The sequence below is a fragment of the Halichoerus grypus genome, chromosome 14 (genome assembly GCF_964656455.1).
Source record: "Halichoerus grypus chromosome 14, mHalGry1.hap1.1, whole genome shotgun sequence".
NCBI lineage: Eukaryota > Metazoa > Chordata > Mammalia > Carnivora > Phocidae > Halichoerus > Halichoerus grypus.
In genome coordinates, this window is record NC_135725.1 from 8,386,178 (window position 1) to 8,412,872 (window position 26,695).

The window sequence follows — 26,695 nt, forward strand, 5'->3', positions numbered from 1 at the left end:
GTCGTCTTGGGTCATGGTCAGGCAGGTGGGTGGCTGCAGTAATAGGGATGAGAGAAGGTGGAGGTAAGCTGATAAAATCCTGCACCCGCCTCTCCTCCAGGTCATTGGAGAAAGTGCTGACTGACCCTTCCCATTTCCTCTGTCCCGTGATGGGGACACAGACACCAAAGCCTTGTAGGGGTGGGTGGGGAACGAAAGGGGGCACAGGACTGAGCAATCTCTGCTTCTCCTCCTCAATCCCAGAGCTATTGCTTACAGCCTGGGGAGGAAACTCCCTGCCCCCATACTGCTTCCCCCAAGTTTTTAAAGATGCATTCCTGACCAGAGGGGTTGCCCTGTAAGATAACAACAAATGGCAAACACCAGCCATGGTTCTGGGCTGCCCAGGACTCCACCAGGGGGCTCAGTGTCCTCCTCTCCTCAAACTCATGGGAACTCACACAGATGAACCCTTTAGATTCTATCCAAAGCAGGAGTGCTGGAACAGTAATTGAAAATGAACGTGAAAAATGCCTGGCAAAAGGGATGATAGATACATGAGACAATAAGAAATCCAAAAAGAACCAGGTGAAAACTGATATTTTAAAGACAGAATATAATAGATGGAATAAATAATGGGGCAGATACAGCTGAAGAATAAAGCAGTGGATTGGATCGGTCTGTAACAAAGACAGTGGGGTGATAACCTCAGTGTACAAAGAACCTGTGGAAATTGAAAATAAAACCCCTTAACACTCCACACTCCAGTTTTTAAACATGAGGAGAGGAGCAAAAATTCCCAACAGAAATAGAGAAAAAAAAAAAAAAAGACCAAGAAACATGAAAAAAACCCAAGCTTACTAGAAATAAAATACATCTAAGATAAAGCAGTGAAATACTGTTTTACTCCCAAATGGTAAAAAGTGTAAAGCAATTACAGTGATCCATTTTCAATGTCTTTGATGAGTGTTTACATGGAACGATCACTGGCAGAGTCATGGGCTTCACCGGTGATACGGACTTTCTTGTCCTACCGGAAGCCAGGGCTTGGGAGCAACTTGGAGAAGAGCATGATCACACTGGGGGTTAGAGATGAGGCCAGGGATGGGGGCAGGGTGGGCTGTGAGGTAGGCACGCTCTGCTCTTAACGATGCTGGTTCACAGCTTCTCTGGAGAGCAACTTTCACACAGGAATCAAGATCCTTTTAGCTTACTTAAAATCTGAGATCTAGACAGAAATGCGAGCAAAGACTCGTGACATCTTTTGACTTCTGACCTCTGCTCTGTTAGGGGAAATTTCCTTCCCCGTTCTCTCGTCCGGCCCTCAAAGGCAAAGCCTCTCCATCCTCCCATTCTGGGACTTCTTGTAACCTGTTGACTTCGCTCAGGCTTTGCTAAACGACACGATGACGGGTTGCCTTCTGGCAGCCATGGTGCATGATGAAGCTTGAGTGGTCCAGCCATGGCCCATGGTCGTGAGGTTAAGGAAGGAAGATGCCTGTGTTCCTGGTGACAGTGAGTTGCCATACCTGCCTTGTCCTGCCTACCTCTGGATCTTTTTTTTTTTTTTTTTTTTTAAGTTCCAGTATAGTTAACAGTGTTATAGTAGTTTCAGGTGTACAATATAGTGATTCGGCAATTCTATACATGACTCAGTGCTCATCTTCATCCTCTTCACCTATTTCACCCATCCCTCCACCCACTTCCCCTCTGGGAACCACTAGTTTGTTCTTCGTATTTAAGAGTCTGATTTTCTGTTTGTGTCTTTTTTATTTTGTGTGTTGGTTTTGTTTTTTAAATTCCACATATGAGTGAAATCATCATCCAAATATGGTATTTGTCTTTCTCTGACTGACTCCATTTAGCATTATACTCTGTAGAGCCATCCATGTTATTGCAGGTGGCAAGATTTCATTCTTTTATATGGCTGAGTAATATTCAACTGTGTGTGTGTGTGTGTGTGTGTGTGTACCACATCTTCTTTATCCATTCATCTATCAGTGGACACTTGGGCTGCTTCCATAATTTAGCTATTGTAAATAATGCTGCAGTAATCGTAGGGATGCATATATCTTTTCAAATTAGTGTTTTCATGTTTTTTGGGTAAATACCTAGTAGTGGAATTACTGGATCATAAGGTCATTCTATATGTAATTTTTTAGGAACCCCCATACTGTTTTCCACAGTGGCTACACCAGTTTGCATTTCCACCAACAATGCATGAGGGTTCCTTTTTCTCCAGATCCCTGCCAACACTTGTTGTTTCTTATGTTTTTGATTTTAGTAATTCTGACAGATGTTAAGGTGAGGTGATATCTCGTGGTTTTTGATCTGCATTTTCCTGATGATGAGTGATGTTCAGCACCTTTTCATGTGTCTGTTGGCCATCTGCAAGTCTTTTTTGGAGAAATGTCTGTTCATGTCTTTTGCCCATTTTAAAATTGGATTCTTCATTTTTTGTTGTGTTGTTCTTTGTTGAGTTATATCAGTTCTTTACATATTTTGGACACTAACCCTTTATTAGATATGTTGTTTGCAAATATCTTCTCCCATTCAGTAGGTTGTCTTTTAATTTTGTTGATTTTTTTCCTTTCCTGTGTAGAAGCTTTTTATTTTGATGTAGCCCCAATAGTTTATTTCTGCTTTTGTTTCCCTTGCCTCAGGAGACATACCCAGAAAGATGTTGTTATGGCTGATGTCAGAGAAATCACTGCCTATGCTCTCTTCTAGGATTTTTATGGTTTCAGGTCTCACATTTAGGTCCTTAATCTATTTTGAGTTTAATTTTGTGTATGGTATAACAAAGTGGTCTGGTTTCATTCTTTTGCATGTAGCTGTCCAGTTTTCCCAGCACCTTTGTTGAAGAGATTTTCTTTTTCCCATTGCAAATTCTTGCCTCCCTTGTTGAAGATTAATTGACCATATAATCATGGGTTTATTTCTGGGCTCTCTTTTCTGTTCTGTTGATCTATGTGGCTGTTTTTGTGTCAGCATCTTACTGTTTTGATTACTACAGCTTTGTAGTACATCTTGAAATCTGGTATTGCGATACCTCCAATTTTGTTCTCTTTCAAGATTGCTGTGGCTATTTGGGGTCTTTTGTGGTTCCATACAAATTTTAGGATTATTTGTTCTGGTTCTGTGAAAATTACTGTTGGTATTTTGATAGGGATTACATTAAATCTGTAGATTGCTTTGGATAGTATGGACATTTTAACAGTATTTGTTCTTCCAATCCATGAGCATGGAATATCTTTCCATTTGTTTGTGTCACCTTCAATTTCTTTCATCAATGTTTTCAGAGTATAGTACAGTGTTTTCAGAGTTTCTTTTGTCAGTGTTTTCACCTCCTTGGTTAAATTTATTCCTAAGTATTTTATTACTTTTGATGCAATTGAAATAGGATTGTTTTCTCAATTTCTCTTTCTGCTATTTCATTATTAGTGTATAGAAATGCAACATCAAATATAATTAAAAGTTGGAGGCTTTTAATAAAGTTTTTGAACTTAGCTCTATTCACTATTACACTTGCCATAAATTTCTCTAAGGTTGCAGGTATTTGGGTGACATTCATTTCCTGAAATACTGTGAAACTTACATTAATCATCAAGTAGTTTGTTTTCTAGATGAATTTTTCAAATCCAGTTGTTCTGTGGCAGCTCCGGAGCAGGTGGTTGATGATGCATGGAGAGGTCTTACCCAAGTAATACACAAGAGTGAACAGATGTGGGCTTTCACGGTTAAACTGGAAAGAACATCTGTAAAATACATTTCCTCCAGTTTTCCACATGTAAATCAACCTCCCCCTAATGACTCTTAGTGGCCTCCAAACTTATGTGAAGGAACTGCTAAAAGATGAGCCTGACCAACCTCAGTGGCCAAATGTGTGGGCTACTTAAACAGAAGAGGTAAGGCAAGTGGCCCTGGGAGTGGGGCATGTGTGATGTGGTTTCCACGACACCAAGAAGATTCTTGCTTCCTCTCAGATATCTCAGGCTGGTGCCTAGATGTCCTTCCATGAATTTTTGTCACTTTACTTAGAACCTTGTTAAGAGACTAGAAGGAAAAGGATCGAATTGCTAAGAATAGCCAGGGAGAATAAGTTAATTATTAGAACTTACTCCAGATGTCTGAGGAGTTTGGGAAGGACTGTATTTTTAATTAGAAAGCTGCAGCTCTGAAATTCATGGCTTCTAACCTTACATGTCCCTTGTGACATCATCAATATACCATTAACCAGATCTTTTCCATTGGTAGGTCCTTCCCACTCCCAGTTGCTAGGAGTGTTTACAGAATCAAGTTCATTAATATAGTCTGTGTTTAAAGCTTCCTTACCAGTTGGCCTAGCAGGGTTTCTCATGCCTCAGAGATTCTGCTCTTGTCTTTTGGGACATTGTCTGAGAAAATAAGATGCTCTATCTCATATTCCTTTTATCTACCAAGATCTCCTTGGGGATGGTCAAGTTGTATATTGCACTCTAGCATTCTAACAGATTGAGTCTCAGCACAGACACAGACTCTTTCTTCTGCAAATTTTACCCCAGTTTTCCTAATGCTAAGTTATGTCAATGTTCTTATGTAAAGACAGCATAAAAGTACAGTTAGAGCTTGTGAAATTCTGTTAGATGTCTTTGGTTATTGTTTGGATACAGGTATCACTGGGGGAGATAGGAGCTTTACAGGCAATAAAAATTTGAGCTTAATTCCTGAAACAGAGACTCAATAGAAAGTTAGAAGGAAGAACATGAGTGCCCTGGTTGCCTGGAAAGATGAGGCCAAGCATCACGAGGGAGGAGAGGGAGGGCTGGGAGGCGCAAAGGAGGTGACTGGGACCACCAGAGAGGTTGGCATAGAAGTGATAAGTGTGAAGGTACTGTGGTGCTCTGGCACTTTGCTGTTTTATATCGTCTGGTTTCTCAAGTCACATGAACTGTAAAGTTGGTCTGAATGATCCATCGAGGTCATTTATAAGCAAGATGTGAAGGCATTACGAGAGTTCATCTCCTCTCTCATTTCCACTCTAATAGATATGTAGAAAAATTATTTTTTACTGGAAAAGTAGGAGACGGTAATTCTCTTTTAATTCAAATCTTCTGTGTCTAAAAGAAAGCAACAAGAATTGCATAAGCATGCATGTTGTTATGAAATGGATTTGGATGGAAATATTTCCTAGGGACAGTGAGTAGGAAGAGGGAGGAAAGAAAGAAATGAAGCTAAATACATCTACGTTTACATTACTGAAGATTCAGCGCAAAAGCAAAGGGCAAAGGATAGCCAGGGCACTCCTGAAGAAGAGCAAGATGGCAGAACTTGCTCAATCATATATCAAGACTAATTATAGTGCTCTAGACACAAGATCTGAGGTGCTGGTGCAGGGCTAGACAAGTAGACAGTGGTACAAAATAGAAAACCCACAGATTCATACATAAATTATCACTTAATTTATAACTAAAGAGCCACTAAAAGTCATAGGGGAAGAATGCCATTTTAAATAAATGGTGCTGTAACAGTTGAATATCCTTACGTGAGAAAAGGAGGAGGGAGGGAAGGAAGGACGGAAGGAAAGGTCTTGATTTTTACTTCAAACCATACAGAAAAAATCAGCTCTAGGGTATTAAAGCTCTAAAAGTGACAGGCAAAACAATAAACCTTTTACAAGTCAATGTAGTAGAATATCTTCGTAATCACAGAGTATGAAGATATTAAACAGAACACAGAAGGTGCTATTGAAGGAACATATTCATAAATTGGACTATATTAAAATTAACACTTTAGTTCACCAAAGGATACCATTAAAGAATGAAAATGCGAACCACAGAGTGGAAAAAGATATTTGCAACACATTATTCAGAATAAATGAAGAATTCTTACAGGCAATAAAACAACTCTGTAGAAAACATGAGCAAAAGACTTAAGCATTTAATAGATGTGGGAATCCAAATAAAAATGTACTCGCCTTTATTAATACAGAGGCCACATAAATCAAAGGCACAATGCGATGTCACTGCATATTCTCGAGACTGGCTGAATTTAAAAAGTCTAACAATGTCAAATATTGGTAAGAGCGCGGAGCATTGAATGAGATTTCACTTGCATTGTTGATGGGAATATAAGTTTGCATTTCCACGCTGGAAAATAGTTTGGCACTATTCAGTAAAACTTTAGATATGCATCCTCTTGATCTAGCAATCTTACTTCTAGACATAGATATCCTAGAAAATGTTTGCGTAAGCGCATCAGGAGACCTGGAGACCAGCCAGAGCAACATTGTTCCTAATTGCAAAACCAGAAAAAATGACCACCAGAGTAAAATTGATAAGTTGTGGAATTTTTATACAGTGGTATTCCATATAGCAACAAAAATCAAATCAACAACACAAGAAACAACAGGTGTTGGTGAGGATGTGGAGAAAGGGGAACCCTCTTGCATTGTGGGTGGGAATGCAAACTGGTATAGCCACTCGGGAAAACAGTATGGAGGCTCCTCAAAAAGTTAAAAATAGAACTATCCTATGATCCAACAATTGCACTACTAGGTATTTACCCAAAGAATACAGAAGTACTAATTCAAAGGGGCACATGCACCCTGATATTTATAGCAGTATTATCAACAATAGCCAAATTACAGCAACAGCCCGTGTCCATCGATTGATGAATGGATAAAGAAGATGTGGGAGATAAACAAATATATATATATCCATAATATTCCATTACATAAATGTATGTATAATGTATGTAAATGTATACATAATGGAATATTATTCAGCCATAGAAAAGAATGAAATCTTGCCATTTGTAATGACAGGGATGAAGCTAGAGAGTATTATGCTAAGTGAAATAATTCAGAGAAAGACAAACACCATATGATTTCACTCATATGTGGAATTTAAGAAACAAAATAAAGGAGCAAAGGGGGAAAAAAGAAGGGTAGGATAACAGATCTTAGAATTTGGAAGATAGAAGAATGCCCAGTTATTTATTTTTAAATGCTCTGAATTCCCCTCATTTGTGCTTAGCCTACGTCTTTCCACTTGTCAGAAAATATATCACCATTAGTGCAGTCCTCCAGCGTCTGTGAGAGGACTCGGGGACTTGGCATGCGGGTCCAGTGTAGCACGCTCTGCAAAGCGAAGTTCCTAAGTTACTGAGCGGCCATTTGTCCTGGCTGACTGCACGCTAGCTCCACCTACTGGCACCAGAGTCCCTCGCAGCTTCTCCAGGCGGGCTGTCTCTCCCCGCACAGAGACTCGGCTTCCCAGTCTGTGATTTGCAGAACTTAATTTTTCCCTTCTTAGAAAAGTAAAATGGTGTGGATTTTTCACGTAGACTCTTCTGTTACTCATGTTATCCATTAGGTTACAAAAGTACCACCAGGAACAGTTCAGTATCTCGGGAAACCACACCTATATTTGCCTGGCTCAAGACACACAAAGGTAAAATGATTAAATATCCTTGTCTATCTTGGCATGATGAGAAAGTAAGACAACTTGCAAAGAAATTATCAATAATAAAAGTACCAACTTGCATTTGGACTATTAAAAGACTATATATATCTATATATATATAGTGTCTATATCCCAGCCTGTAAGATTTTGCAATATATATGTAACTCTTTATGATATATATGTATTCATTTTCATATTTAAAAGAAATTCACACAATAGAAATTCACAAGCGTTTGACAGAATATGAAATACAGGATTCCTTTCTTCATACTTCAAAAAAAGAGGAAAAACACTTGTTTTCATTAAATATTTTCTAGCCTATATAACAAGGCAAAAAATGAATTTGCATTACATAAAATGAAGATACATACGTTTCTATCACTTATAATTATCAAAGCTCATCCTCTGTTTTATTCCTTTAATTCTTAAGAAGTCACCTTCTTTCCAGACCACCGTCCCACTCCATTAATATGGCCCTGTACAACTCCCTCAGGGTGTTTTTATACTTCTAGAATCAATAAAACACAATGGTAGGGGAAAAGACTGAAAATTTGAAATGCTGGAGTTATTTGCATTCCCGTTCCATTCCAAACTGGTTCATTCCTTTAACAAATTATGCATCTACAAATAGTGAGCATCTACTCTGCACCCAGGCCTGTTCTGGGCACTGGAGAGATCAAGAGATCGTCATGACAGAGACATTCCTTCCCCCATGTAGCTCGCATTTTAGTGTGGGAAATGGAAAATCACAAAGTAAATACACAAATAATTTCAGGTAAGGATCGGAGCCATGAGGAGAATAAAGCAGGTAAAGGATAGAGACTAGTGAGGGGTATTTGAGGTAGACTGATGTAGAAAATCTCCAGCTGCCACATTTTCTGTTACTGTCATGAATGGGCTTTTCTGACTTTCATCCATTACCACATCCTCCCTCTTCCTCCTCCACCTCCACAGAGGGAAGGAAGAGAAGGAAAAGCAAAGGACAAATAACTGAGCATTATTTCTGGGACAGAGGGAGACTAATCTTTTCTTTGGATAAAGAAATAAGGGGAGGAACAAAGGGGTCCCCAAAAGTGGCTTTGGCTGCAGTTACTGAAGGAGAGAGAATAAATCCCGGGATGAAAAGATGGTAAAGAAATCTTAGAGCTTCAGAAGTGTGACAAGAGGGGCGCCTAGGTCGCTCAGCCAGTTAAGCGTCTGACTCTTGGTTTCAGCTCAGCTCATGATCCCAGGGCCATGATCTCAGGGGTCCTGAGATTGAGTCCCACATTGGGCTCCATGCAGAGCAGGGAGTCTGCTTGTCCCTCTCCCTCCTCCCCGCCCTTCCCCCTACTCATGCTCTCTTTCTCTTTCTCTCTCTCAAATAAATAAATAAAATCTTAAAAAAGAAGTGTGACAAGAAAGGATGAGGAGAGGAAGAACTGTAGGGCAGGGTTACACGGGGAGGGTGGGGAGGAAAAAGGAGTGTTGGATCCCCATACTGAACCATTTCTTCTTTAACTTGAGCCTGCCTAGCTTGAGCGATATTTTGCTTCCTTCAGTTGACAAATGTGTGATAGACCCATTAAAGAGACATTGAACCAAGGATTATTAACCTAGGGTCTTGCAATCTCCAAGAGGTCCCTGGATGGACTTCAAGAGGTTCATGGACTGTTGTTGTTCTGTGTTTTTGTTTTGTTTTGTTTTTAAAAAGGAAGGAAAAAATCTTTGTTTTCACTAAGTCCTAACTAAAATTAAGCAGTTTCATGAAATATGATTGTAGGCCACAAACATCACATTACACTGGTTGCAGAGAGCTTGAGATATCATTTTTGTGCATTACTATTTCAAAAGCACACTGATGGGAGGCTTGCCCCTGGATCCTATTCTTCCCTGCACTAAGAAGCACATAGATTACTACGTCTCACATTTTCTTAAATATTCTGATAACTGCATTTCAGTATAATTGGCTTCCTTTGTAGTCCTATGCCTTCTGTTTCATGCATTTAAAAGCACGATGCTGAGAAGGAGTTGAGAAGCTGCCAAAGGGGCTAAGAACCCCTGTATTAATCTCTGTTGAGAGCTTGATTGGGAAGAGCAAAATCTTCAAGTCATTCATGCCAGGGGAGCTTGCAGAATTGCTCAAGAAGAGACAGGACTACGTTCACCCCTTCGCTCTGGGGCTCCAGGCACTCGACTTTAGGAAAGATTAATGATCACCACTTGCTAAGAATCCTGGGGAGTAAGTCATCCTGTGGGTCTGAGTAGTCAGGTAGTTCAGGGGGAAATAGCGCCATCTGGTGGCAGATGTTCGGCCTCGGCCGCACGCTTCTATGTGTCTCGCAGTTGCGAACGCTCAGGGCAAACGGATTTGGCAGAGTGGTCAGTGCGTGGCTCTACCCTGTTTCCTTGCACCTCATCTGTTCCGTCCTGCCAGTTCCCACTCTCACAGGTGCAATGCATGATTATACACGAGCAAGGTTGTGCAGAATCACATCTTATGTCTCCTCTTTAGAAATGTTCAGGCAGGGAGCAGTGATTGGCAGTATTTGAATTGCCGTTCTCACAAGGCTTCAGTAATGGTGAAGGTCTCTCCCCCATCAAGAAAGCATTTTCGTTTGTGAGAGCACCTGGAGCATTTCAAATACAAAGTGCACGAGGAGGTCGGAGGGCTGCAGGGGAAGGCCATTTCAGTCTGTCCAGAGGCTTCAGGTTGCATCGACCTTAGTGGATGGACTCTGGCTTTCTGACACACGGACACCGGACTTGCTTCCGTGCTTTGGTCAACTTGTCCTGGAATCATCAGTTGTGATGCGGGCGCCTTGCCCGAATGCTGCTCTTCTCCCAACATCCCCCAGCACTTCTCCCGACTTCGGCGGCTCCCTCCCCAGGCTTAGCTCCCATCCTTCCCTCTGGGATTATCAGGACAGCCTCCCGTCTGGTCTCTCTTCATCTACCTTTGTGCCCCTGAGTTCATTCTCCACATGGCAGAGCAGATGATCCGGCAAAGATGGAAGTCCCATCATCCACTCCTCTGCTCAAAATCCCTCTCACTTGGAGTAAAAATAAAAGGCTTCACGCTACCCCACAAGGCCCTGTAATCAGGCCCGCAGACAACTCTGATACTCTCTCCTGCTACACTCACTCTCATCAACAATACTGGCCTCCTGGTAGTTCCTCAAACAAACGTGGCCTGCCTCTGCCTCAGGACATTTGCATTGGCTTTTCCCTCTGCCTAAAACAGGGTACCTCCAGGTACCAACAAGGCTCATTCTCTCCCTTCTTCCATAGGACCAGAGGCACCCTTACCCTTTCTTTGTTTCATTTTCCCCTACAGTATTTATCACCATCTAACATTTTACATCTTTTACTTACTAACTTTTCATTGTCTTCCTCCTCCTGCTAGAACATGATTTCCATGACAGCAGTGACTCTTGTCTCTTCAGTTTATTGCAGCATCCCCTGTGGTCTCAGAAGTGCCAGTCACGGAGCAGAAAATCCAATGTCTGTTGGATTAAAGACTCCTGTTTCCTGCCATCAGGGAATCACACTCTACCCAGAAGAGGCACCTTCTTTCACTGCCTGCAGTGAGATCCGTCCCCCACCCCTGACCCCAGACTCACCAAAAGCAAAACCCCAAATAGTAGAACGGTCCAAATCTACTTTTCATGTCACAGTTGAACCAACCTTGAGACACAAGCGTCGCTCAATGAGAAGTTTTGACTATGCATACTTGGGGAAAGTTACGGTATACAAATTGACAATGCTCTTATAGGAGGGCTGTGCTTTTGTTTCTCCTTGGGAGCTTTTTAAAAATACCCGTGCTTAGACCCCCCTCCACTAGGGGATTCTGACGCCATCCGTCTGAGCGGTGGGGGACAGGCTCAGGCATCGGTAGTTTATAAAGCTGTGCAGCCCGGTTGAGCACACCAGCTGAGTGCTTTACGACTGACAAAGCAAAGCCAGGCATTACTGCTTTTGCTTCTCACCACAAGTCCATGTGACAGGTGGGATGGCGGGTGTTTTTGTTCCCATCTTATAGGAGACCCAAGAGGATGACTGATTGGGCCAGCCCGGAAGGGGAAGAGCTAGGATTTGAACTCAGTTCTGGCCCCAAATCCAGGACTCTTTCCCTCCGGAGTATAGCAAAAGTCACCTCTACTCCAGGTTGTGTATCCCTATGTAAACCACCACATCTTCTCCTGGATGACATTATTCCAATTGCGTTTCATTGTCTTCTCCTTTTTTGCTCAGCACCCAGCACATTCGAGGCCATCCATGAGGTAAGCAAGTGAATGAATGAGCAAATGAACAAATGCAACCACTGTGCCCTTGACCCATTTGCTCTGTTTTCCTCGGCAAATTCATTGTCAGGTTTGTGTGTGTCTGTCCTGCTTCGGTGGCTATGCTTCTGGACAGCACAGTTAGACCCCAGGCTGGTTTCACTCCAGGAACAGCTGAGCTCACATTTTCCCCAGGTCCGAGGACCCCTCTTTCCTTTCTTTCTCTCCAGAACATTCCTGCAGCTGGAAGATTGACTGAAGCCTCAGCATGAAGAAATTAAATTTATGCCTGCTCAGAAATCCCAAAGCACTAGGCTTGTCATAAGTAGGTCTCGGTGGAATAATTCTCTTTCCCAGCAAGTCAGAGTGGGAAGAATGATCCTCATTAAGATGTTGTTACCAGTTGCTTTCCAGATGAACCTCACGGTGCCCCACAAACTGAAAAACACCCATCACCTTCCCGTCAGTGATGTTATAGTCCTGTTCCCAGGTGCGTGACTGGAGCCTATGATCTGAGGTTTCTCAACCTGGGCACCATTGACATTTGCAGCTCGATAATTCTCTGTTGTGGGGGCTGTCCTGGGCACTGTGGGATTGTAATGGCATCCCTAGCTGCCAGATGCCAGGAACATGAGGCTAATTTTGTGTCAACGTGGCTGGGGCACAGTGCCCAGCTCTGTTGTCAAAGATTATTCTCGATGTTTCTGTGAGTGTGGTTTGGGATGAGATTGCCTTTGAATTGGTAGACTTTGAGGAAAGCATGTGGATGATGCTTTCTCGATGATGTGGATGGGCCTCATCCCATCAATCAAAAGCCCAAGTAGAACAAAAGACTGACCTCCCTGAAGCAAGAGGGACCTCCCCAGGAGATAGCCTTTGCACTTGAAGTGCAGTATCAGCTCTCCCCCAGGTCAGCAGCATGGTGGCCTTTTGACATGAGCTACCAGTTTTGAACTTGTCAGCCTCCATAATTGTGTGATCCTTTAAAATAAGTCTCTCTATATGTGTACACACAGATCTTCCTGATTCTGTTTCTCTGGAGACCTCTAATAGAGCCCCGGTAGTAACAACCCCAAATGTCTTCAGACATTGCCCGGTGACTCCCAGGGGGCAGATGAGGCGGTCTCTCAAGGCACGGTTTCTAGAGTAGTCTAGAACCCAGCAGAAGCTGAAATATCTTCAGGGGTGTGTTCTCTCTGTATAATTTGGCTGGAGTTTGTCCCAAGCCTGGCCTGACTGCAGAGGTCTCAGAAATCTCCGGAATATCTTAAGTTAAAACTAATCAGCCCTAGGCCTGAGCCATCACATTCTCTCTTCTAGAAAAACTGTATCCTATTTACCTGAATTTTACTTCAAAGAAAAAGAAAAGGGAATCACCTTTGAATAGAATCCTTGCAAACATTCTCATTTATAGGGCTCTCTCTCAATTACTTTCCGTTGGAAAACAAAGTATTGCTTGGAGAAGATGAGCCATTAACTAGCTCCATTAATGTGGATCGTGGATGCTAATGGAGGGCACCTGAAAGAATTCGTTTAAAAAAAAGGCAAAAAAAATTTATACAGTCATTATTTCTTAAAGTTGTAAACTTTAATGTTCTAAGTCCTTTCTGAATACAAGTATTGGGTGACTTCAGAAGTGCCTCTCTTGATGACAAGGATACTCCCACCAAAAATGAATATGCAGATTTCATTCAATGAAATGGGACAGTAAGAGCAAACAATAGTTCCATGTTTGCATGTGTTTTTAAATGTGGCTTTAAATATGTACGTGTCACTAAGTAAATGAAGTATGACCAGGAGACATCTGGCTAATGCACCTGTGTCCATGAGCGTTTAACTAGCAAGTTGGTGCAAAGACACTTTGGGGAATTCTCCTTCTGACCAAGGAGGGAGCACTGAGCACCGAATATTCAGCTGTGTGTAGCATTTGCTAAGGCCAAAGGGTCAGGGGTTCAACAGTCCCCTCTTCCTTCTCCCTCTTTTCCTCTGCTTTTCTACTTTGCCTTTCTTCCCAGTCTCCTGTTCTGCTTCACTCTCTCGCTTTGTCTGCTTGCTCTTCTTGTTTTGCTCCCTCTCCCTCCCTGGTCCTGATTCCTCTCAGGTCTGTACCTTTCAAAGAGCTCCATCCCCTTGGGCATATGTACCCCTTCTTGTTCACATATCAAATCCTGATGGAGGAAAGAGAAGAATTCAGAAGAGGAGGGGAAACCAATTCTGTTCTGTCACTGGGGATGTGAGTCCCGAGGAGCCTGTGCAGATGGACAGGGTCTGGGAAAAGTCATGCAGGTGGTGCTTGCAACCATAGACTTGGCAAACCATCACCCACTGCCCCCGCCCACGTGAATCTCAAAATGGGGCTTCCCGGTGCATAATTCCAACAAAGCAAACAGAAGAAACAAAAGTAGAGGTGATGTCTCAGTTATTCTTCCTGCTGCAGGTGTGAATTTGCTGCAAAAATCAGCATTTTTTTTTTTTAAATCAGATTGATTTGGCTACGCTCCCACTCACCAGAGGTAGTGAATACTTTCAGTTGGGTTTAGACACCCTCCCTTGTTCATGGATCATGGGGTCCTCTGGGGCTCTCACTGCCTATAAAATTGAGGCGCAGGGTCTTTGATGTTTAGTTCATCATGATCACCAAGGAAATGCCCGTTCCCCGAGCCCCATGACCCTCAGAGGCTGGTCCTTGTGCTCCGCCTCATATTTTCCCACATTCCAAGAGCCCCACCTGCCCTGACCCCACCTCCACCCCCCTTCCTATCCCCTCCCTCATTCTACCCTCACTCTCTGCAGTAGTTTCCCTTCATTTCTGTTCCGTTCTTCCAGAATCCCGGCTGTTCCTTCCTTTTCCTTTTCCTTTTCCTTTTCCTTTTCCTCTTCCTTTCCTTTCCCTTTCCTTTCCCTTCCCCAGTAAATTGTTCTCCAATGCTCCTATTATCTGATTATCAGACTTTGGTGCATTTTCATAAAAGCTCCTGCTTGAAATACTTGAGCCCACTGCCAGGTTGTACTTATCTTACTTTTTTTTTTTTTAATCTCAGTTATTCCTAGGTAATGCTCCTTGATTCGCATTATTTCTACATTATTTTTTCTTTTGTTCCCATGAAAAAGGCAGAGCAGCTGAAATGAGCGAATCTGGAATTAGGTCGCATGATCCCCTGCTCTCCCGTGAGTGTGTTTATGAGCGTTATCACCCCTTTCTCCAGGTCCTGTCCTAATATGTGTAATTTATAGGTATTTTTAAATTAGTCTTATGAATACTTAAATTCCCAGATGTATTACAAAGGAGGCATGTGGGGCCAGGCCGACTTCTCTGAGTTTAATTCCAAAGTCATTAAGCGGCTTGAGTTACTTGTCACCTTATAAGGCAAGAGTCTGTAAGACCAAGCTTGCAATTCTTCCTTTATAAAAGCTCTTAAAACCTGTTCCTTCTTTTCGCCCCCTGCTGTTGGCACATTGGTCCATACCCGTGTCACTCTCTGCTCAGGGATCTGCCCGTAGCAGATCCTGCCAGGAGCTGGTCCATACCTGCTGCCTTCACCTGTTCACTGCACACTGTCCATCCCCTGCCCCCTTGCCAGCAGATGCATCTTTGAGGGTTTCTCCCAAGGCTGCCACATGACATCTTATTGCCCCTATGGGGTGGGCTGAGTGCTGGGGGTCTACAGCCTCTGCCCCCAGGAGCAGCCCTCAGCCAATAACTGGTGGGAGCTCATGTGTAAGCACCCCAACTACAAAGTGAAAGTGTATGCTCTACATCAGTCCCTCCAGAGTTCCCCAACAAGATTACTCTCCAGTTACCTACAGTGGTAAAGAGCTTGACAAGAAACACTTGGTTGGCAGCCTTCTTTTCTCTCTCTCTCTTAGTCTCTTATGGGTATCTCCTGGCATCCCCTCCAAAATCAGTTATTTTCACTTGAATCTTTGTTTTGGGGTTGACTTCGGGAGGAACTCACTCTAAGACACTGCCTGTCATGGTTACCCCCCCACGAAACCATGTTGGCACAGACTTGTTATATTGAGCTTTCTTAAAAAGTTCAAAGAGATTTAAAAAAAAAAACACAAAAACTTTGCAAACATCCCACCTCCCCTCAGAAATTACTGTCCACTTCCCTTGGATCAAGTACAAATGGTCCTTAGTCTATGGCCTGGGACCCTATATAACACGGCCTTTTTCTACCTGCTGTGATTCTGTTTCCTCTAACTGCCACTCAAAATGGAGATTCCAACTGTTTGTGTCTATGCACCCATTCCAAGGGGGTACAGTGTTCATCCTGACCCCCAAGAATTTGCTGGCACTATTCCCACCACCTGAATGCCCCCCCCCACACACATGCACCCATTTCAGTGTATCCAAGACTACCAGCCATTACAATCATCATCCCCTTTGTGGACCTTTTTGCCAAACACACCATAACTTTGGCACCTTGCCTCTACTTTTTTATTCTGATATATATACCACAGTTCTGTTTATTCCTATCCTGGCCTCCCACCTGCACTGTGAGCCCTGCCTAGGGAATATAAACCATTTTGCATCTTTCAGACCTAGAATGTGGCCCCATAAACCCTAGATGAGGAGGCAAAATTCAGACTCTGCCATTTATTAACTGTGTGACTGTGGGATATATATATATATATATATATATATATATATATATATATATATGAACTCCTGTTTTTCTATTTGTAATATGTTTGTTATCTAACACCTATCACATATAGTTGTCATGATAATTTGAGTGACATAATAAATATTAAAAATGCTCTAGAAACTATCAAGGGGTATCTAAAAGTTGGTCGGGATTACGTGGTTGGCCAGCGATTCCTCTGCTGCTGTTGAAAGCAGGAATGATACAGTGGCATTAAGACCAGCAGCTCCCCAGAGATCGACAATGTGACTATCAGGAAAGGATCAGAAAAATATATGTCCTTACACTGAATTTTCTAGAACCCGTTCTTGGGCAACGGAATCGGATGATCCTCTCTACTTCACATATTCATTAATTCTACAAAATTTATTGTTTTGTTATAAGTCGGGTCATTTTTCTCCACTGCTCATAACCCTAAGGTGGCTCCTCTTTTCACTCAAAGTAAAACCCTAAGTCCTTAAAAGGTCCAAAAACCCTTTCTCTCTCTGCCAAGCACTGCTGTTCTCCTTCTAACCTTGTCTCCTGCTAGTCTTCCCCTAGCTGACACCAGCCACACTGGCCTCCTCCCTCTTCCTCAAAGACACCAGTCATGTGTGATGCCAATTCCCACCTTGTGCCCTTTGTTCTAGCTCTTTCCTCTGCCTGGAAGGCTCCTCTCCCAGAGATGTATGGCAAACTCCCAAGTCTTCCCCCAAATCTCTCCTCCTCAATGGGACCTACTCTGACCACTCTATTTACTACTGCAATCTGTCCCCCCAACCTCGCTCTCCCATTACCCGGCTCTGTTCTTTCCACGGTAGTACTTGTAACATATCCTACAGTGCACTTAGCTCTTGTTTGTTGCTGTTTGATGTTTATTGGCAAGGATTCTTAGTTTTGTTGACTAATACATCCCTAGTGCCTAGGACAGAGTAGCCACTGAATAAATCTAGTTGCTGAATTTGTTGACATAAGTTCTTACTGTGTGCCAGGGAATACGATGACTCTGGTCCCTACACTTAAGAATTTATAGTTGAGCCACAACACTTATTTAGCAAATACTATGCCAACCAAATACATGCTAGACAATCTTCTAGGCCCTGGGGATGTTACAGAAAACAAGACAATTTCTGGGCTCTCATATGGCAAATTCTTCTGAAATGATACAATGATGTTTGAAAAAACAGATATTAATATATGTAAAGCTCTTGGCCACCAAATTTAAAATTCTAGATTGTTATGTTAGTGTTCCCTTCTTGCAGACAGGCACCAAGGGCACCCTGCCTTACATAGACTAAATCTCAACAAAGACACATCAAGACAAACCCTGGATTGTATAGCTCCCCAAAACCTAACTTCTACTTTCAATGTTGGGAGGTATTTTTGTTCAATAGTTTATATTATTCATTGTCCAAGGAGGTTTTCTGAGGGCTTATTGCTTTGAGTTGCTAAATACTAGATGATTCACTGAAGAAGATATGGCAGAAATTAATCTTGTCCAAAATATAAAAAGAGCAAAGGATTAGTCTTCTCAAACCCTAGTGATAATTCTGGTTTTTGTCCTTGTCTTGCCACTGAACTCATCATATGACTGAGGCAGGCAGAGAGTGTACTGCTCCCATCTCCCGATAAAAGCGAGCCTGCTGAGAGTGGTAAGAGGCTTGGTTGGCTGAAAGCCTCCAGCTCTCACACCCTCAGGTCCACCATGGCATGCAAACCAAGGCCACCGTCCCCCAGGGCTTCTGCCAGCCAGGCTCAGAGCATGGCCAACGTGCATGAGCCACACTCCTGCCCAACTGGGATTCTTCCAATGGCACTTTGCTTTGTGGCTGCCCTCCACCCTGGCCGAAACTTTCTCAGCCTTTCTCTGATGTCTCTTCCCACCAATCCCTCCTTCCCACATTGCAGTTGGAGATTCTCCCACTTACCTTGTTCCCACTTTTCTTTATATTCCCTGCATAAATCTCTTACATGTCTAACTCTGCCTTTGCTTTTGCTTCCCAGAAAACTTGAAATAACACAAATGGTACCAGGAATGACTCCAGAAAGCTGGCAATAAGATGGGGTTTTGAGACGGGATTATTCACCATGGCTGGCAAGGAGGATCACAATCCAAGTGGTATGTGAGGCACAGCTAGTCCTTGGCATGAGATGATTGCTCAGTTGCTAAAAAAAAAAAAAAAAAAAAAAATGTCACCACTGATGACCGGGGGACATCTGGTGGAATGGAATTGCCAATACAGTGGTTCAGGCATTTGAAAGTGAAGGGGGGGTACAATGTATTTAAGGATAGTGGAGTTGGAGGATTCCCTGCAGAGTGGTAACGAGAAACTGAAAGCAGTTAGGTAGTTAAAGGCTAGTGGGAGAGCCAGAGGCCTCTTTGGTAACTCACAAAGGTGGTCCACGCCTTCCACTTAAGAGCTAGACTTCTCTTGTGCAGGAAGACACTGCAGACACCTCTCCCTGCAAGACGACACCTGCTCCCCTCCCCATACCCTACCCCCTGGGGCTGCCTCAGCTGCCCCTCCTGGGTGGCAGACCAGTAACACGAGTTGAATCCCAGCATAACTGACCTGAGGACATGCTGGGCCTGATGACTGAGAAAAGAGAGTATGCCCCCAGAAGACCTGCAAGAATTGGCCTGCATATACTGTCAGGAGCAGAGGAGAAGCCAGGGAGTGGATTCTGAGGGTGCTTGGCCAAGGGGTTGGAGGGTGAAAGTGAACAAGCAGGGAAACATTGACTTGGAGTCACTTTCTCAGGACATGGGATTTAACACCCTGGCAAGGACCCCAGGGAATGGGGCAAACACATTGCTGTGTGGCTTTCCAAAGCCTGGAGAGCAAAGGTGTAATGCCGGAGTTTGCCATAGCAGATGGTGAAATAGGATGGAAAAAAAAATAGATGGAAAATAGGATCAGAAGCAGTTCACATTCGTTGGAATGAACAACAATATTCATTTACAGTTCTGTACCAGGGCTATGTTGGCTCGCCCACCTCCTGTCTTAATTTAGTCCGAAGAGATCTGGACCATCTGGGCAACCTGCAGAACAACACATTGATCCATCACGTCAATAAAATAAATCCATGGCTAGTATGCTAGAGACCTTGGGAAGGAACATGTGCTCCAGAAACTAGAAGACAAACCCTATAAGGATTCAGGGTTGAGCCACTTCAGTAAAGCTTTCAGGATTCCTAAAAGCTAGGACTGAAAATGAGGAACACGTTTTTAAGGTCAGGGATGTGTCAGGAAGTCCCCTCCACAGTAAAGACACATTGTTGTATCTTGCATTTCCTATTACAAAATAAAAAGTACAGTGCCTGGTGGGCTTCTTCTGGTTCTGGAGGCCACATATTCCACATGTAGGAATCCTGCTCTGGTGCGTACCCCAGAGGACATGGAAGGGTGCCCGCTCTAGTGGCGCCTGGGTCAGGAAAGTGTGGCACAGCATGTCCAGGCAATAATGAAAGCAGGTTTCCCACTTAGACCAGATCATCTGGCAGACCCTGTGGTGGGGAGGTGTTGGTGATGAGAAAAAATGCAGTGCAGAGTTCATGGTAACCCAATTAGGAAGATCACATCACAGGACCTTGGGGTTCTGGCTCAAGATCATGCCATCTGCAATGGAGAATTATACACATCTCAAAAAAAGAGCTTCTGGCATGTTACTGAGCCCTAATGGAGATAAGAGACCTGACTATAGCATACCAATGAGCCTCCGTCTAGATCTACCCATTAAGAGCCAGTTCTGTTTTGCCTGTCAATTCAAAAGCCAGATGGGCCCAGCAACATAAGATAGAAATGATACATCAGGAACTGAGCCCAAGTAAGACCAGAGGGCATGAGTTAGCTGCATGAACAGGGAGCACAGACCTCCATATCACCCACATGACTGTATCAGCCCTCCTCCCTGAGCTCTCATCCATGGTCTGATAGTAGGGTGCCACATAAACAGCTGAAGGAGGAGGAGAAAGCCCAAGCGTAGTTTACAGATGAGTTGGCTCAGTTTGTGGGTGGAGACTGAAACTGAACAGCCTCATACAGGCTGAAAGACAGCAGAGAGGGCAAATCTTTTTAAAGGGTAGGGAGTGCACCTGGTCATCCACTTTATGGGGAAAGAAAAGTGGCCAAAGATGGGAACATATAGAGATTCCTAATCATTGGCCAGTGGCCCAACCAGCTGGTCAGAGCTTGGAAGGAAAAGGACGATGGGAAATAAAAAGGTCCAGGGTAAAAGCATGTAGATGGACGGACACATGGTAATGGACACAGAATGTGTACATTTCACACATTAATACCCATCAAAAGGCATCCACCCTGAACACTGAACAACTACGTTGACAAAATGACTCAGCCAGTTGGCATTAGTTTTCAGCACGGGCTACCCTAGAACCAGCATGATGGGTGCATGAATGGAGTGGCCATGATGTCAGAATTGGAGGCTACACACGACCCCAACAGCATCACTTCCACTCACTAACGCCAACCCAACTACTACTCCCTCTGAATGTAGAACCTGCCAGCAACAGAACCAGTGCTGAGCCCCTGATATGACACTATTTCCCAAAGAGACCAACAGGCCACCTGGTGGTAAGTTGATGACATTGGGTTCCTTTCATTCCAGAACGGCAAGCAGATTCACCTCATAGGAACAGAGTCCTATTCCAAGTACGGGCTGGCCTTTCTGCCCACAGAGCTTCTGCCAACATCACTCTCTAAAAGCTTATGAAGTGCTTGATCCATAGGGACAGAACCCTAGTTAACATAGCATGTGAACCAGGGATGCACTTCAAATCAAAAAAGACATGTGATCCACAAGTCATCTTACACACTCTACCAGCCAGAGGCAGTCAGCCTGATAGAGTGCTGCAATGGCCTTCTGAAAGCACAGCCGAAAGACCACCATAAAGGCCATAACCTACAAACATGGGGAGCTGTCCTTCAGAATGCAGAGTAAATGCAAATCCGAGATCTCTCCATGGTGCTGTAAGAAGAATACATGGGTCTGGGAACTAAAGGGGAGAAGCAAGAATGACCCTACTTACCATTGTTCTCAATGAAAACTCTGGGGGAAATTGTGTTTTCTGCCCCCCAGGACTTTGGGGCTCTGTGGAATTAGAGGCTCTTGTCCCCAGAGAGAATGCATTCTTGCATTCCACCGAACTGTAGATGCCATCTGGACATACTGAACTCCTTGTGTCCAGGACCAATAGTGAGAAGAGGAGTCACCATCTTGGCAGGGGCTATTAATTCTGATCATTATATGGAGGTAAGGCTGCTTTTACACAATGGGGCTGGAGGGATCAATATAGCCCAGGTGATCCACTTAGGTGCCTCTCAGTACTCCTCAGCCCCCACTATAACCGTAAATTGACCTGTGTAGCAACCCTCACCTTAGAAAGAGGTCTCTGGGTCTCTGACTCCCTGAGTAAGGGCTAAGGCATGAGCAGGTAAGCTACCAAGACCTGCCAAGTTAGTAGCTGAGGGCAAGCTAAAAACAGAATGGACAGTGTAGAGGAGATGATGAGTATCTGTTGCAGCCCCAAGGAGATTACACGTCATCCCTCGTCTGCCTCTTCTAGCTTTCCCCCCTCGGAGAAGAGAGCCATAGGGGTGATGGAGGAGCTACTCCCCTAGCATGGATGGAGAAGTATGTCTGTGCTGTGCAAGGGGTAGACCCTGGCAGCCATGGGAGTGAACTGCTCTGATCTCCTTTCAAGAGAGAACCTGCTTCAAGAGGTGTGACTAGCTGACAGCCTACAAAGGCCACAACTTCAGGGTCTACCACAGCATCACACTGAGGCCATACTCTCCCTGGGTTGCCTAAACAATGACTGAGCACAGAGGGGTACTAGAGCTGGGCCATTCCTACACATTCCATTTTCCTTTGATGGGCAGTCTTTGCTCTGGAGCCCTTTGATGGCTCAGACTTCCTCAGAGCTCTACTGCAGTCTGGACATCATCCCACCACATCCTTGGCCCTTCCGTCTCTCCCTTTACAGGTGTCAGATCAGCACTGTGGTCTGAGGCTCTTCTCACTCATTGCTGTTCCCTCTCTTCTCCTCCCTCGTAGGCTTTTCTGCCAATAAATTTCTTGGTCTCCTAATTCTATCTTTGCATCTGCTTCCTGGAGAATTCAAACTGACACAATGGGTTTAGGCTAGTTGGTTAATTTTTTCTTTATCTCAAAAGGAGGAAGAAATTTGGGTAGGTAGAATTAGATCATCACTGTAATTCCTGACATAAACTTTCTATAGTTTTAAAAAGTTAAATGGAGGGAACAATTAGAAAATGTATAATTATCGAAATGCTTGGTTATCAAGACTTGATTGCTCCTAAATCAAGGAAATCAGAGGCTGAAACCAGTCACTACTTTCCAAAGGAAATACCTCTTATCAAGCCTATAAAGAAAATTTAAACATAAACTTAAAAACATGTTAATTGTTCTCATTCTAGCTAAAACCCGAAACTGGTACACGTTGCTTGAGGAGTTTTGTTTTATAAAACCATAGTGCATTGTAAGTGCTCTCTATATAAATGATACTTTGTGGGCTTTATGTGACATTAATTAACCTTGGTTTTTATTTCTCCATCACATGCGGACGTGATCTTTCATTAAAAGTGGTACTTTATACTGCAATCAGATACACTTTCATTTTGGTCATGTTATTTTTCTGCTGCCCCTAAGCATGGAACCAAAGAAAGTAAATTAGGGCCAAGATCGATTTTGTGTTTATGAGATAGCAACCAGGACATTATGAATGCACAATTAATGTTTAGACTCTATCAGTACACTTTGTAGCAAATTTATGGTATTGAAAAACATAATCCACCCTACTCAGAAGCAGTTCTTTTTTACTAAAAGAAAATGTGTTGGCAACTGCTCTGTTTCCATGGATTTGTGATTCTAATAGGCCCTGAAAATAAAACTCGATCTTTGCCAAAATCTCACTTACGGTTTATATCAATAACATGCCCTTTATCCCTGCTTATGCATTTGGGAAACAGAGAAACAACACCAATTAGTTAAAAATCCATTAATTAGAACTCTAAAGAACTGATTTTAGGAAAGGGGAGATGTGTGGGAGCTAACACCTAACACTTTATTTTTATGAAAAAGAGAAAAATTGCACAAAATCATGAGAAAAAAAAAAGCAACCATTTTCCAGAATACATTTGAAAGTATATATTTCAAATTTAAACCACTTTCTATATATCGTAATATTAAATAACTAATGGAAACCTCAAGCAGCAAGAAAGATAGTTATGTCCAAGACATTCTACCTACAGAAACAAGTGTATTATACATTTAATTCTTTAATTCTGGTGGCACAAAAGGAGGGACCAGAGGGTTATAGGGCTTAATCCTCCGTTAACTAGAAAATCAAATCAACAACTAGAAATCCATTCTTTAAACAAGTGGCTCTTAATTTTAGCTACATGGTAGCGTGGGGAACTTTCCAAATCCTCAAAGCCCAGGTCCCACTTCAGACTAATTAAATCAGCATTACTGTTTTGTTCTGTTTTTTTTTTTTACTCTACAGGTGATTCTGATGTGTGGCCAAGATTGAATCGGCCACCTTGACTACTACAGTTATTTTAAGTTTTAAACCAGATTAGTTTAAATTGCAGATTAAATCCCTACTGTGGGATGGAGGCGTATTTGCCAAGTGACCTTTAATTTTACTAGAGTACTGGAAAAATAATTAAATCCAAATGCCATGATTAACATTATGTTTTATGGTCTTTTGATCCTGAGGGTGGCCATGTAACCCAGTTCCAGGCACTGAACGAGAAGGTAAATCCTGCTGGGTCTTTTCCTTTTGGAATAAAAGGACCGAGTCCTTTTGGGTGGAAAAAGTGAATTTGACCCCTTTCCCCATTCTCCTAGTCCTAAACTCTGATATAAACCCTGTAACTGAGTACATCTGGCTTCAGAAAGCAACAGTAAAATAAGTCAGAGATAAACAAATACTGTGTGCTTTCACTTATATATGGAATCTAAAAAATCAAAACTCCAAGAAAGAACAGATTGATGGTTGCCAGGGTGAGGGGGACATGGGGGGACAAGAGGGGATAGGTGAGGGTGATCAACAGGTACAGAGGGGGAGGAAAAGAAAATAAATAAAAGCAAAAAGTGTGAATATTAAAAGTCAACACACTGAGGATGGTAGAGCCCAGAAACTGTGAAAGAGCTTGGGTCTTTGATGATATCATTGTGTCATTGAACTAGGAAACTAACTTTAGAATTTTTGTTGTGTGAAGAATTACTGCTTAAGCCACTAATAGCTGAAATTTCCATTACTTGCAGCCAAAAACATTCCCAATGGATATAGCTTGGTTCTCTCTCTGTGTCTTTTTCCTCTCTAAAGCTATGCATACTCAACATTTACTACCGGTTAATATCTTTACAGTTATTATTTTTGAGTCATGCAGCAACTCCAAAAGATAGGTGCTACTATTCCCATTTTATATATGCAGAAACCATAGTCCTACAGACCTTGGACTCTAAGCCAGATTTGATTCCAATGCCAATCCTCTTAATTACAGTGCTAAAAAACCTCTTACACATGTAGAAGTCCAGGTGCTCTGATTAAGTTGTGTGCTCTATCATTTAGGAAGAGCATTTTATGCTTCTAGGAATACACATGTTCCTAATGCTCGACATTTAGACCATTAGATATTTGAAGAATTAATGGGCTTAACCTGGTTAACTGCAAAATTACAAGATAAGCATTTTTTTATTGCTATTCTGCAAAACCAGGAGACACTTTCAACTCATTCCAAACAAAAACATTCAAGTCAATTCATTTTTTTGGCAGCACAAAGGACTTGATAAATAGCATTATTAATAATAATCTAGGACTTAGGTATGTGATACTTTTCTCTCCCTCGTGAAAAAACAAATGAACAGTAGGGTTTTGATGTATATGTTTAAGATATTCACATGGATATGTCTGAGAGGATATGGGGTGCTGCTATCTGTGGCCTTAAAAAGAAAAACGTATCTCCCTCTCCTTCTGCCCCTCCCCCTGCTTGTGCTAGCTCTGTCAAGTAAAGAAAATCTTAAAAAAAAAAAAAAGAAAGGAAGGAAGAAAGGAAAGAAAGAAAGAAAGAAGAAAGAAGAAAGAAAGAAAGAAAGGAAAGAAAAGAAAAAAGAAAGAAAAACATACCCCTTCCAGCTATTGTGTGGTACGGCGTATCTCTGCTCTCGAGCATTTACTGGAGAACTAATGGATTAGGGAAAGCAGTCCAGAGGCAGCCTCGCTGAATTTGCAGTCAGGCTCACCTGGGCAACTCTACTGTGTTTCCCTTGTTTCCCTAAACCGAAAGGAGAAGACCTACTTCAGCTGTTCCTGTGAGACTTAAGTGAGCTGAAATGCAAACATACTTATAATAATTAGGGCAAAAAATAAGTACTTAGTAAACATCTATGTGCTGAATAAAGGGATGGGTGCCTGGGAAGTAATGATGGCCCCTCTTTAGTGAATTACCAGTCTAATGCCTTAAGGGACAAGAAGTGGCGTGGTCTGCAAGACAGTAAAATCTGTGCTTGACACACTTGAGATCATGTCCCAATTCCTCTTTCCATGTGGTCAAAAGACATGTTAGTGTCCCAACCCCAGAACCTGTGAAAATGACTTTATTTGGGAAAAGATCTTTGCAGATGTCCTTAAGTAAGGGCCTTCAGATGAGATCATCCTGTATTATCCCAATGGGCCTTAAATCCAATGACAAGGATCGTAACCAAGTTTGTCGTGTTAGTTTCTCCATCTGTAAAGCGGGGATAATATCCTAACTACCGTCTCATTTCCTGGGGTGGAAAATGGGATAACTGCAGTCCGGAGAAACGAGCAGATATTGAAAATGACATTCACTGAGCGCCCACCATGATCATTCACTGTGCTAAGCGCTTGCTATGAATGACTTAGCGATCTCTATTTTATTGATCTGGTAATCAACGCTCAGCGAAATACAGCATTTTGCCCAAAGCCACACAGCTAGCAAGCGGTAAAAAAAAAAAAAAAAAAAAAACAGGATTAAAATTCAAACCGACTTCCGAGATTTTATCCTTCACGCTAGACTGCCAGAGAGGATACAAATGTACGCACTCTAACAAAGTCAATTATTTTGGTATTAGCTCAGGCGCCACCCGACATCACTTCAACAACCGACCACTGGGTGAGGAGCTGCCTTCTTTCCCCTAGCGCGGCAGCGACAGGGTTAATGACGTCACTCCCAGGGGCCGGTGATACGCGGTCGCCCGACGGATCCTTTCAAGGGCCAAAACCCGCGCGTGGCGCCTATAGATGAGGTCATAGAAGCGGACCAATAGAAATGCCTAATTTCCGTTTTCCGGGCTAATGCCTATCCTTTAAC

At 42.8% G+C, this 26,695-nt stretch overlaps 1 long non-coding RNA gene across 4 annotated transcripts; it reads right to left on the reverse strand.

Moving 5' to 3' along the window:
• Positions 1 to 5,564: 5,564 nt before the first annotated feature.
• On the reverse strand, positions 5,565 to 26,591 carry LOC118525369 (uncharacterized). 4 transcript variants are annotated; one of them, XR_013443630.1, is made up of 7 exons: positions 26,428 to 26,591; positions 25,489 to 25,636; positions 18,243 to 18,480; positions 14,195 to 14,275; positions 13,796 to 13,854; positions 13,064 to 13,205; positions 5,565 to 7,392 (listed from the first exon to the last, which is right to left on the reverse strand). It is a non-coding gene; the product is annotated as an uncharacterized LOC118525369 (long non-coding RNA). The 4 variants fall into 4 exon arrangements; XR_013443631.1 differs by having other exon boundaries at positions 26,373 to 26,591; XR_013443629.1 differs by having other exon boundaries at positions 26,205 to 26,591.
• Positions 26,592 to 26,695: the final 104 nt, after the last annotated feature.